A 14669-nucleotide genomic window follows, 5' to 3' on the forward strand; every position below is an offset into this window, starting at 1 on the left:
AATTAATATTTAATAAACTGTGGAGGGACTCTGGTCACATGTGAAAAGGAACAGGAGGATGGTAGCGACTAATGAAAATTTGTTTCATTCCCATCTAGTGAAAGAGTTGCGGAGACGTCGAGAGAAAGGACACGCATTTCCACAAATTATTAAAAGCATAAGACAACAATACACTTTTTAAGAAATGTTTCATTTTCAAATTCATTTTATTTTGTATATATAAATTTGGCACTTGTACAGTTTAATCAAGACATTAAAAAATGAAAATATCGAAAAAAAAAAAATAAAAGGGTTATATTGTACGTATCCGTTTTGGACTGAAGATCTCCGGAAAAAAAATTCATTTAATTTGATCGAGTAGTTTTTTTTTTTGGGGGGGGGGTTACAGCGTCAAAAACGCGTTTTTATGAGAGCGCGTTGAAGGCAGCCATTATAGAATTTGTTGAACACTCTACGGCAGATAACTCCATGTAAAGCGCCGATAGTCCCTCCCCATCTTTATTACTAACTTTTCTTCCTAAAAATCGAACTTTTTTGCTCAGTTTCATAAAAAATTGTTTTTTCGCTGTAAAAAAAAAAAAAAAAAAAAAAAAAAAACTACTTGATGAAATTAAGTGAAATTTTTTGGGGTTTGTATTACTGTACACATAGATTCGAAAAAATTGTCAAAAAACAAATATATAACAAATAAATGTTATCAAAGGCAAGATAAGTTGTTACTTTTCTACCTAACTGGATATGTTTTTAGTGTTTATATTTAATGTAACATGTTTATTCAGCTCGAAAAACATAGTGTTTACCGATGTATTGGAAAATTTAAAATGGCAGCCGTTGCGTCGCAACGGCGTTGCGACGTTAAGTGTGGGAAAAGGAGTTATAAATTAAAAAAAAAAAAAAAACAGATAAAATACGGTTAAAAACTCGCTCAATATCTGTTACCGTGACATAGGCTGACATATATTATCAGTATTTTGGCTTTTTTTTTTTTTTTAAATTTATTTATAACTCCTTTTCTCAAACTTACCGTCTCCGAGAGCGAGTCGGTGCCCGGAAAACTCGTCCCGGGAAAACCCGTCTCTGGAAAACTCGTCTCCGGAAAACTCGACCCCGGAAAACTCGTCCCCTTTCGCTAGGTAGGAAAACTGGTCCCATATTGAATAAATATCGATTGAAAACACATTTTATGATCGTTCTTGAAGGAGGTATTGTTTTTTAAAATAGACTATAGCCCCCCCTTAATATTTTAAAAAAATATTTTTACTTGTTTAATGTTTTTTTTTTTTTTTTTTTTTTTAAATAAAATTGATTTTCTAAGTGTCCGTTTTCTACCTAACTGGCTAAGTTCTTAGTGGCTTCACTTATTTTAAAGCGTTTATTATGTTCATACAAAGTTAATTACAAATTTTTTTGTTCTTATTTTAACGATGTTTTTTGGAGTCATAAAAACAATAATAATAAAATATATATATATATATAAAAACGGAGCGATTTCGATTCTTCGTTACTTTTTTTGTTTTGGTTTTTTAATTATGATAGTTTTTTTTTGTTGTTGTTGTTATGTTTTTGTATGCGTTGTTTAAAATTATAATTTTATCAATTATCAACATTTATTGTCGTCCTGTCAAATTTTGCAAAAATTAACTAATAAATTAAAAACGAAATATTTTTTTGGCGCGAGAGATGCCATGTGCTTACAATCTCTCGTTAACTCATTTTTAATTTTTTTTTAATTTTTACTTCAAAATTCTAAAATTAATCATTAAGAGAAAAAGTAATCACTAAATAAATTTATTAATCAATTTTATTGAAAACTCCGCTATCGTTTATCAAGAATCTTTTTAATTTCATTTTTTGTTGGTTGTTTTTCGGAGGGAGATATAGTTTTTGAAAATTCGTCTTGGGAAAATTCGTCTCCGGAAAACTCGTTCCCTTTCACTAGGTAGGAAAACTGGTCCCTTATTAAATAAATGTCGATTGAAAACACATTTTATGATCGTTCTTGAAGGAGATATTGTTTTTTAAAATAGACTATAACCCCCATAATATTTTTAAAAAAAATATTTTTACTTGTTTAACAAAATACTGTTAGAAATTTGCTCAATATATGTTACCGTGACATAACTTGACAAATATTCGGTTGTTTTTTAACAGTATTTTGTCTAGTTCATTATTTATAACATCTTTTCCCAAACTTACCGTGTTAAAGAGAGAGAGTCGGCCGCCATTTTGAATTTTCCAATACATCGGTAAACACTGTATGCTTTTTGAGCTGAATAAACATGTTAAATTGAATAAAAACACGAAAAATATATCCAGTTTGGTAGAAAAGTAACTTATCTTGCCTTTGATAACATTTATTTGTTATATTTGTTTTTTGACAACTTTTTCGAATCTATGTGTACAGAATTTAGGAACACTCGTCCCGGGAAAACTCGTCTCCGGAAAACTCGTCTCCGGAAAATTGATCCCCTTTCGCTAAGTAGGAAAACTGGTCCCTTATTAAATAAATGTCGATTGAAAACACATTTTATGATCGTTCTTGAAGGAGATATTGTTTTTTAAAATAGACTATAACCCCCATAATATTTAAAAAAAAAAAATTTTTTTACCTGTTTAATGTTTTTTTTTTTTTTTTTTTTTTTAAAATAAAATCGATTTTCTAAGTGTCTGTTTTCTACCTGACTGGTTAAGTTCTTAGTGGTTTCACTTATTTTAAAGCGGTTATTATGTTCATAAACGAGACCGTTTTTTTTTTTTAATATTAATATAAAAAGAATTTACGGGTTTGTATTACCGTTACACATAGATTCGAAAAAGTTGTCAAAAAAACAATATAACCCATAAATGTTATCAAAGGCAAGATAAGCTACTTTTCTACCAAACTGGATATGTTTTTAGTGTTTTTATTCAATTTAACATGTTTATTCAGCTCAAAAAGCATACAGTGTTTAGCGATGTATTGGAAAATTCAAAATGGCGGCCGACTCTCTCTTTAACACGGTACGTTCGGGAAAATGTGTTATAAATAATGAACTAGACAAAATACTATTAAAAAAACACCGAATATATGTCAACTTATGTCACGGTAACATATATTGAGCAAATTTCTAACAGTATTTTGTCTAGTTTATGATTTATTACACCTTTTTTCGAACTTACCGTGTTAAAGAGAGAGTCGGCCGCCATTTTAAATTTTCCAATACATCGGTAAACACTGTATGCTTTTCGAGCTGAATAAACATGTTAAATTGAATAAAAAAAACACGAAAATTATATCCAGTTTGGTAGAAAAGTAATTCATCTTGCCTTTGATAACATTTATTGGGTTTGTATTACTGTACACATAGATTCGAAAAGGTGCTCGGAAAACTCGTCCCGGGAAAACTCGTCTCGGGAAAACTCGTCTCGGGAAAACTCGTCTCCGGAAAACTCGTCCCCTTTCGCTAGATAGGAAAACTCGTCCCGTATTGAATAAATATCGATTGAAAACACATTTTATGATCGTTCTTGAAGGAGATATTGTTTTTTAAAATAGACTATAGCCCCCCATAATATTTTTAAAAAATATTTTAACTTGTTTAATGTTTTTGTTTTTTTTTTTAAATAAAATTGATTTTCTAAGTATCCATTTTCTACCTTACTGGCTAAGTTCTTAGTGGTTTCACTTATTTTAAAGCGTTTATTATGTTCATACAAAGTTAATACCAAATTTTTTGGTTCTTATTTGAACGATGTTTTTTGGAGTCATAAAAACAATAATAATAAAAAACAAAACAAAAAAATTTTAAAAAATCAGGGAGCGATTCGATTCTTCGTTACTTTTTTTGTTTTGGTTTTTTAATTATGATAGTTTGTTTTTTTTTTGTTATGGTTTTGTTTTTTCTCTCATACCAAATGCACTCATGCGTTATTTAAAATTATAATTTTATCAATTATCAACATTTATTGTCGTCCTGTCAAATTTTGCAAAAATTAACTAATAAATTAAAAGCGAAATATTTTTTTGGCGCGAGAGATGCCATGTGCTAACAATCTCTCGTTAACTCATTTTTAATTTTTACTTCAAAATTCTAAAATCAATCATTAAGAGAAAAAGTAATCACTAAATAAATTTATTAATTAATTTTATTGAAAACTCCGCTATCGTGTATCAAGAATATTTTTAATTTCATTTTTTGTTGGTTGTTTTTCGGAGGGAGATATAGTTTTAACCCCTCCCTCTCTAAATTATATTTTAAAAATACAACTTTTTCGAATCAATGTGTACAGTAATACAAACCCTGATAGAATTATAATTTTAAATAACGCATGTGTCATTTGGTATGAGAGAAAACGAAACATAACAACAAAAAAACTATCATAATTAAAAAACCAAAACAAAAAAGTAACGCTCCCAGTTTTTAATTTTTTTGTTTTGTTTTTTTTTATTATTGTTTTTATGACTCCAAAAAAAAAATCGTTAAAATAAGAACCCAAAAAATTGTAATTAACTTTGTATGAACATAATAAACGCTTTAAAATAAGTGAAACCACTAAGAACTTAGCCAGTTAGGTAGAAAACGGACAATCGATTTTATTTTAAAAAAACAAACAAAAAAACATTAAACAAATAAAAATATTTTTTTTAAAATATTAGGGGGGGGCTATAGTCTATTTTAAAAAGCAATATCTCCTTCAAGAACGATCATAAAATGTGTTTTCAATCGATATTTATTTAATAAGGGACCAGTTTTCCTATCTAGCGAAAGGGGACGAGTTTTCCGGAGACGAGTTTTCCGGAGACGAGTTTTCCCGAGACGAGTTTTCCCGAGACGAGTTTTCCCGGGACGAGTTTTCCTAAATTCATTCGAAAAAGTTGTCAAAAAAACAATATATAACAAATAAATGTTATCAAAGGCAAGATAAGTTACTTTTCTACCTAACTGGATATATTTTTTGTGTTTTTATTCAGTGTAACATGTTTATTCAGCTCGAAAAACATGCAGTGTTTACCGATGTATTGGAAAATTCAAAATGGCGGCTGACTTCTCTCGTAGAGGGTAAGTTTGGGAAAAGGTATTATAAATAATAATATAGACAAATTACTGTTAAAAATTCGCTCAATATATGTTACTGTGACATACCTTGACATATATTCGGTTGTTTTTTTAATAGTATCTTGTCTAGTTTACTATTTATAACATCTTTTCCCAAACTTACCGTGTTAAAGAGACAGTCAGGCGCCATTTTGAATTTTCCAATACATAGATCGGTAAACACTGCATGTTTTTCGAGCTGAATAAACATGTTACATTGAATAAAAACACAAAAAATATATCCAGTTAGGAAGAAAAGTAACTTATCTTGCCTTTGATAACATTTATTTGTTATATATTTGTTTTTTGACAACTTTTTCGAATCTATGTGTACAGTAATACAAACCCGAGATTTGGTTTTAAAAACAAAATAATAAATTTTAATATTTTTTAAAATATAATTTAGAGAGAGAGAGAGAGAGAGAGAGAGAGAGAGAGAGAGAGAGAGAGAGAGAGAGAGTGGGGGGGGGGTAAAAACTATATCTCCCTCCGAAAAACAACCAACAAAAAATGAAATTAAAAAGATTCTTGATAAACGATAGCGGGTTTTTCAAGAAAATTGATTAATAAATTTATTTAGTTATTACTTTTTCTCTTAATGATTGATTTTAGTTTGAAGTAAAAATTAAAAAAATTAAAAATGAGTTAGCACATGGCATCTCTCGCGCCAAAAAATATTTCGCTTTTAATTTATTAGTTAATTTTTGCAAAGTTTGACAGGACGACAATAAATGTTGATAATTGATAAAATCATAACTTTAAATAACGCATGAGTGCATTTGGTATGAGAGAAAACAAAAATATAACAACAAAAAAACTATCATAATTAAAAAACCAAAACAAAAAAGTAACGAAAAATCGAATCGCTCCCTGTTTTTTAATTTTTTGGTTTTGTTTTTAATTATTGTTTTTATGACCCCAAAAAACATCGTTAAAATAAGAACAAAAAAAAATTTGTAATTAAATAATAAACGCTTTAATATAAGTGAAACCACTAAGAACTTAGCCAGTTAGGTAGAAAACGGACACTTAGAAAATCGATTTTATTTAAAAAAAAAAAAAAAAAAAAAACATTAAACAAGTAAAAATATTTTTTTTAAATATTAGGGGTGGGGGGGCTATAGTCTATTTTAAAAAATAATATCTCCTTCAAGAATGATCATAAAATGTGTTTTCAATCGATATTTATTCAATAAGGGACCAGTTTTCCTACCCAGCGAAAGGGGACGAGTTTTCCCGGGACGAGTTTTCCGGGCACCATAGTTTTTACCCCCCCCCCCTCTCTAAATTATATTTTAAAAAATATTAAAATTTAATTCTTTTCAAAACCAAATCTCTCTCAGTAATTTCGGGTTTGTATTACTGTACACATAGATTCGGAAAGTTGTCAAAAAACAAATATATAACAAATAAATGTTATCAAAGGCAAGATAAGTTACTTTTCTACCAAACTGGATATATTTTTTGTGTTTTTATTCAATGTAACATGTTTATTCAGCTCGAAAACCATATAGTGTTTGCCGATGTATTGGAAAATTCAAGATGGCGTCTGACTCCCTCTTTAACACGGTAAGTTTGAGAAAAGGTGTTATAAATAAAAAAACTGGATAAAATACTGTTAAAAACTCGCTCAATATATTTTACCGTGACATATTCGGCGGGTTTTTAATAGTATTTTTTCTAGTTTTCTGGAGCAATTTCCGGAACTCAGCTAGCTACAGTAATCGTGTAATCTTTTTTTTTTTTTTTTTTAACATTTTTTCATTGTTCTACTGATTATTTCAGCGTCCCAAATTATATATTGCAAAAAATGCTTATTTTTTACTAAGTTTATGCTGGTTATCTCCCTTAGATTTGATGATCCGTTGACATAAGCGCCAGTAATTTAATGAAATGTGCTCCGTAAAATTCTACTTTTGCAAAAGAGCACTCTGGGTATCTGATTGAACATAGTTAGATTTTACTATCAATGTGGCAATCTTCAACAAATCTGAAACCTAAAAACATTTTTTTTTCTATTCCAAGACGACCGTTCTCATCAGATACCTAAATCCCATATCCTTTTTTGTTTTTGTTTCAATCCTTTTTTTCCTTTTCTATGTCCCTTTAAACGATTTTAATCATTAATATATTTTCAATTTATGTGCTAAATAGCAAAATTATATCAAAACAGAATTAATATTTTGCTAATGACTTTCCTCTGAGGAAATGAACCCACGTCAACTCCATGGATTAAGCAAGTTCCTTAAAATGTTGTATTCTTTTTTTTTTCAAACAATAAATTTTTGCTTTGAAAATTATATTTTCTGAAAGAAATTTAAATGTAAGGCCTGTAATTTTTAATTTGCTTTATCTAGTATATTGAGCAATTTCATTTGACTGGGATTATCTTCTATAAAAATATTACCAAAAATATTTTGTAAGACTTGAAACCACAACATTCATCGATCTGTGATCTTATTAATTTCGTTATTCATATATATATATATATATATATATATATATATATATATATATATATATATATATATATATATATATATATATAATCTGTCCGAATGTCTATTTAAATAAACATCCGTCCGCTACTTGTAAAGTGCTCAAATGCTTGTTTGTAAACAAATCGCGAGCTTCACATTTTTTCAGCCAAATTAAGTAGCGAGTGAGATTATTTACGACTGTGCTCAACCCAAAGAGGGATGCTTTTTAAAATATATTTGTAGTCATCGACATGCAGTCCTGTTTTGTTGTATCACAACTCATTAGTGCCGCTAGACTAGCACCTCTCCCAAGCCCAGGATCGAATCTAGAACCGTCGTGTTGACAGTCGGCAGTTCTACCCCTCGACCACGGAAGCGATGCCTGCAACTAATCTGTCCGAATGTCTATTTAAATAAACATCCGTCCGCTACTTGTAAAGGGCTCAAACGCTAATATTTTTATTTATATAGACAAATATAACATAGTCGGTAAACTGAACATGCTATGGCTTCGGACAATTGGTTGTCAAGAACCAAAAGTCCTCGTCAGGCGACATAATGAAGCTTATGTGCCACCAAAGGCATCTGGTTCTTAAAAATCCCCCCAAACCTCTGGCCTTGATGTAGGGGAGGCTAGAACTTGCTGCTATAGTCTCAAATGATTTGAAATAACAGCAAGGGGAGACTTGATTCCAAATATTCCTCATATGTTATACCTCCCCTCTTTTGGAAATAGGGTATGATTATGAATATCTCCAGTATCAAATAATCCTAATACACTGTGAAATTTACTTTATGTATGAAAACTAAGGGGGGAGAACTTACATACGAGAAACATTTGGAATCAAGTCTCCCCTTGTTATTTCAGATCAATTAGAGATAATAATGATACAGTCATATGCCTCAGAAACATATGGAATGCTTCAGACTGTTTTTGGACCATCTTCCATGAATCGAACATCAGTGGCATAAGAGATTCAAGGAAGGCTGTAATGGATGATGAGAGGTGTGAGAGAAGTAAGGAAGTTAGAACACCAGAGTTGATTGGCCAAATAAAGAATTTCATGGATAAGGTCCGTCGTGTGTCTATAAAGACAATAAGTGTACAGTTTGATGTCAGTGTGGGAACTGTACACACAATTATTTGCGAGGAACTGAAGATGTGAAAGATTTGTGCAAAGATTGTCCAAAGGGTGCTCGCAGAAGATCAGAAAGAAAGACATTGGAAGGACAGTAGGGAGATAGTCGAGCTGATCAATTCAAATCTGATATTCTTGCTACCTTGATGACCTGCGATGAAAGCTTGATCTACTGCTTTGACCCAAAGACCAAGACACAGAGTTCCCCATGGAAGCATGTTAGCTCTCCCAGACCCATGAAGGCCAGACAGAGCAAATCCACCCAGAAACTTATGATGATCCCTTTTTTTGACAATATGAGCATGATCTACATATACTGGGTTTCCACTGGACAGCTAGTCAACAATACATGCCATGTTCAGATTTTAAGATTGTTGAGGAATAGATTCTGCCGGAAGAGGTCAGTATTCTTCAAATTGAGTCAGTGGCATTCCCACCAGGACAATGCACCCGTCCATAACTCCATCTTTGTCATTTGACAAAAATGGGCCTTATAGTCCAGACCTTGCTCCTTGTAACTTTTGGTTATTCCCTAAGATCAAGGCAAACCTTAGAAGATGTCGTATTGAGACAATTGAGGAGATGAAAGAGACTGTGATGAGGGTCATTGACAAGTTCAAATGAGAACACTTCCATGCGGCCTTCCAGAAGTTGTTGGAACGGTACAAGTGCATTGCAGCCGGAGGAGATTACTTCGAAGATGACTAGAGTTTCATGTGTGTCTGAAAACTTATTGAAGGCACCTCGTATTATCTATCTATCTATCCATCTATCTATCTATCTATCCATCTATCTATCCATCTATCTATCCATCTATCTATCTATCTATCTATCTACCAATCCATCTATCTATCCATCTATCTATCTATCTATCTGTAACATGGTTGATACTTTTTTTAACTGTGTTGTTACACTTCAAACCTCTCAGACCCACACGCTGTCTGGTACCACCGCAAAGGAACAAACAAAAACAGGAAAGAAATAAAAATTCGACTCAGAATTTTTTTTTTTAAACTGCAAATAAAATGCATTTATTCACGATTCTTCCAAAACAACGCATTTCCAAAGTCTTTTCACACACACGTGTGCTTTTTAAATGTCTCGTTATTATCTCATGTTGGTGCTTTCTCGTCCTCTGCTTTCACACGTCCATTTTGCCTGGTATGCAACTTGCTTCTCTCCTAGACCATGTAATGTATTTTTCTCTTTTCTTGTGATGTATGGCCTCAAGGTTTTATAAAAAGGATTAGTGGTGGGAAAGGATGCCATAGACTTTACAACAAAGAATACATGAAATGAACGACGTTGGAAGTGTGTAGATTCTGACTCCATATAATTAAAGACTGACGAATATTGAAGGTTGAGAACCGACTTTATTTACTACCAACAATTTGTATTAGGAGAGGCAAAGTGTTCATAGGATGGAATGTGATTTAACAAAGGAGATGAATGTTCGTAAGATGTTTGTAGGTATGTATGAATTGACAAGGAATGAATGCTCGTAAAATGTTTGTAGGTATGTATGAATTGACAAGGAATGAATGTTCGTAAAATGTTTGTAGGTATGTATGAATTGACAAGGAATGAATGTTCGTAAAATGTTTGTAGGTATGTATGAATTGACAAGGAATGAATGTTCGTAAAATGTTTGTAGGTATGTATGAATTGACAAGGAATGAATGTTCGTAAAATGTTTGTAGGTATGTATGAATTGACAAGGAATGAATGTTCGTAAAATGTTTGTAGGTATGTATGAATTGACAAGGAATGAATGTTCGTAAAATGTTTGTAGGTATGTATGAATTGACAAGGAATGAATGTTCGTAAAATGTTTGTAGGTATGTATGAATTGACAAGGAATGAATGTTCGTAAAATGTAACTTATCTTTTGGACGATGGAGAGGGTTAGGGTAGGCCGGTCATCCTGCTGTCGGTGATGCGTGTCCTGGCTTGTAACTGGAAAGCGAGTGACTTTTTCATCAGCAGCTAATAGTCTTTGTCTTCCTTTTCCTCCCCTCTTCTTTGGTTTGTGTGAATTAGGCATTGTTTAGAATTGAAGGCATTTGGCCCATAACATGAGAGCATAGTCGGCTTCAGTTCACTGGTGCCTTATTTCTTTTTCTTCTCCATCTCTTTAGGTCGGGTGGGAGAATCTGTCCGTGCGTTCACTGACGCAGCAGGGCGAATCTCCTCCTCCTTCTTTTTGGTCCCCTCATTTTATAGTGGCAAACCGGCTCCCAGCGACTGTGATATTTGAGGTGTTTATTTTAGGCGCGGAGCTCTGCCATTGGTCGATAATTATTTTGTGGTTATCCTATTTTTTTTCTTCCCAAGCAGAAGTGATGCGTGGAGCCATGTGCAAAAGACGATTTTTCATTTTGTCTCTCATGGTGGATGCGTTAACATCCGGTTTGCTGCTAATTCTCATCATGTTCCCACAGCTGCAAGCTCACACACACTTGCTAATTTGTATACGTGCTTTAACAGCTGCTGCTGTTAATATTTTCACTAGCAAGCTCTCCTTCAGCTGCTGCTGATTTTCTCACATGCACTCATACGTGCTCTATTACATATCTATTATATAATAGATGGCACTTTGTGTGTTTGTGTGTGAGTTTGTTCCCTATGAATCTTCACGCAAATGTACTTTATTTATCTCGCAGTATTCTTAGGTAGGTTTTGTATGGGAATGTCTTCGATAAAAATCTACTACTGACACCTGAAAGTATCCTGTACCTCTATAAGGCCACCATTCGCCCATGTATGGAGTATTGTTGTCACATTTGGGCTGGTGCATCTGCTACAAATCTCTCGCTCCTAGACAAGGTTAAAAAAAGAGTCGCCAATCTGATAGGCCCTGAACTGGGATCTAAGCTTCAGCCTCTGTCCCATCGACGAAACCTTGCATCCCTCTGCTTGTTCTACAAGTACTTTAATGGTGAATTCTCTGACGAACTGCAGACACTTGTGCCCCCACGATGTAGACACCCTCGACAAACCCGACAGGCAGCTAAATCCCACCCCCACACAGTAGAGATCCCTAGATGCAAAAGATCTTTCTACTCCAGTAGTTTCTTCCCCAGAACCGCTAGACTCTGGAATTCCATTCCAAGTTCCTGCTTCCCCAACTGTACTGACATGCAGAAGTTCAAGTGCAACGTGAACTGACATCTTGCTGCCCAAATCCCAACATAGCACCCCAGTAGTTGCTGCCCCTGATCGTAGCCCCCTACACCAAAGTGGCAATGCGCCTTGTTTGAGGTGGAAAAGTAATGAAAAAAAATTTTTTTTTAAATCCGATGAAAAAAGGAACAGCCGATTTTGACCAAAGTTATAGCTTAAGTATCATGTCACATATCCAAAAAAAATATGAAAAACGATGAGGAAGAAAATTATTTATTAATGAAAACAGTTATCAAAGACAATTAACGAAAATTGAGTTTTGTGCAATTGGCCTAATTTTTCAGTTTTCAGAAAATATCTACCAACCTTACATGAAGCTAGAAAGGATGACAACATGCAGATTTTTTTGATTTTATTTTTTAAATAAACGAATATTTATTTATTATTCCTTGATTGGAATTCATTTTTTTGAGATGAGCATTATATATTAATTTATTTTTATTTCGGACTATTATTCTCATCTTTATTAGTTGTTGTCTTTTTTATCTTTTATTGTATTTTTGTTTATTAAGGAATAATATATATACCAATTGGTACGGACCCGACTATGGAAGATCAGATAATAAATAAACATGGATTTATAAGATCAAAGAATCCAACCTTGATCGCCCTTCGGGGCCCGTGGCGCAGTTGATAGAGACGTTGAATCTCTACAGTTCCAGATGAACATTGTTTGAAGATAGCGGTTTCAATCCCACCCAAAGCGTGCCAGAGGTTAATTGGTCAAAATGTGGTGAGACGACAACTACGGATGGCAGTGATGGCTGAGAATGCAGTTAGGAGATTCGAAGTTCCTATCCGTCGCGGTTACCACCTGATGAAGGCCAGAGGAATAGTTGGCCGAAACGTTGTGAATAAACAAAAAACCAATAAAAGATAAAAAAACAACAACTAATAAAGATGAGACTAATAGTCCGAAATAAAAATAAATTAAACGAATATTTATTTAAAATGTTCGGCTTATAACAAAGCCTTCATCAGGAATATATTTTTAAAAACTATACATTTTTTCTTTTTTTTTTTTCTTACTTGTCATGGTGTAGTTTGGCACAGTTTGATAAACAAAAACAAAAAAATTTTAATGTATTTTTTTTGTTAAATATTCCTGATGAAGGCTTTGTTATAAGCCGAAAATTTGAAACTTTAAATAAATATTTGTTTATTAAAAAAAAAAAAAAAAAAAAGAAAAAAAAAATTCACACATGGTCGTTCTTTCTAACCTCATGTTTTGAAGTTTATTTTCTCCGTGCTTCTAAAGAGTGGATTACTTCTCTTTGTTATCCACTTTCCGTGGTTTGAGTTGAACTCTCCTGTTTTTTATTAAAATTCAATTTTCGATTATTGTCTTCGAAAACTATTTTAATTAATAATTAATTTTCTACCTCATCGTTTTTCGTAATTTTTGGATATGTTCATTCATTACTGCAAACTGACAATTAACTAGATACCATTGGTTTCACTTGAAATCCAGTATTTCGATTTTCGAATTTCGCTATTATAACGAAGAAGCCTCTGGTTTTGCTATCTATTCTGTACTTTCACCTAACAATTAATTACATCAATTAATAAATAAAAATTAGTATAAAACTTGATAAAGCCTAAGAAACCAAAAGCAGGAAGTCTTTGATATCAGGAATCAAATTTGACCGGATGCTTGGATTGCCGCTAAAATAAAAAATTCAAAATTTAAAAAAGAAAAAAAAAAAATCGATAAAAACTTGTCCAACCAAGAGAAAGCGCCGAGATGGGAAATATTTTCGTAAGTTTTTTTTTTTATCACGCCTTTAATTTTTCTGCTCGGCTGCTTTTGTAGGTCACCATTTTGAATTTTGACTGCGGGACTTGTTTAACGCATCACGTTCACAACACGACAATTGCAAAAACCTCAGCGGAGGAAGATTGAATAAAAGTAAGTATTAATGTCACTTGAATTATTCTGGCAGATATGCAGTTTAGGTTCTAACGATTTAAGATAGCCTCTGAACCTTACATGACTGAAAAAGGACAGCTTTTTAGATTACGCCGTCACGTTATATCCTAACATGTGTATCTACTGTGTCTGTGTTTAATCATTTACAAAAGTTTTTATGATTTTCAATAGTTTTATCATGTACTAATTTAAAAATAATTTCATTTATTCTAATTTTTTTTCTTTTTGTTTTGAAGAGTAATCTAAATTTAATTTGATTTTGTTTTTTCTGTTTTTAGTATTTTATATTTTTAAGAAAAAATTCAATTTAATTCGTTTTTATATACTTTTCTTTATTCGCATTTTATAAAAATTTTCGTAGGCTACATGTACAATTTAATCAAGGAATTAAAAAAATGAAAAAGGTTATATTGTAGGTATCTGTTTTAGACTGAAGATCTCCGAAAAAAAATTTCACTTAATTTGATCGAGTAGTTTTTTTTTTTTTTTTTTTTTTTTTTTTTTACAGCGGAAAAAAACACGTTTTTAAGATAGCGCACATTGAAAATAGTCATCTTTGAATTCTTTTGAACACGCCACGTGGCGATAACTCAGTTTAAAGCGGTGACACTTCCTCCCCATCTTTAATTCTAGCTTTCCTTCCTAAAAATCGAACCGTTTGCTTGGTATTATAACAAATTGTTTGTTCGCTGTAAAAAAAAAAAAAAAAACTTAAGGAAATTAAGTGAAATTTATTTTGAAGAACTTCATTTCATAACAGATACGTACAATATAATCTCTTTTTCGATATTTTAACTTTTTAATGTCTTGATTAAAGTACCAAAATTTTATTCCTTTTTGTTTTTTATTATTATTTTATTTA

At 32.1% G+C, this 14669-nt stretch overlaps 1 long non-coding RNA gene across 1 annotated transcript in view; it reads left to right on the forward strand.

Moving 5' to 3' along the window:
* The first annotated feature begins 13085 nt into the window (after positions 1-13085).
* Positions 13086-14669, forward strand: part of LOC145269706 (uncharacterized) — a 43799-nt gene continuing 42215 nt past the window's right edge. Inside the window, exon 1 of the long non-coding RNA XR_013865180.1 lies at positions 13086-13786. This is a non-coding gene — a long non-coding RNA (uncharacterized LOC145269706). The remainder of the gene's footprint in view (positions 13787-14669) is intronic.

The sequence above is a fragment of the Euprymna scolopes genome, chromosome 45, assembly GCF_053919585.1.
Source record: "Euprymna scolopes isolate OS-2025 chromosome 45, ASM5391958v1, whole genome shotgun sequence".
Lineage (NCBI taxonomy): Eukaryota > Metazoa > Mollusca > Cephalopoda > Sepiida > Sepiolidae > Euprymna > Euprymna scolopes.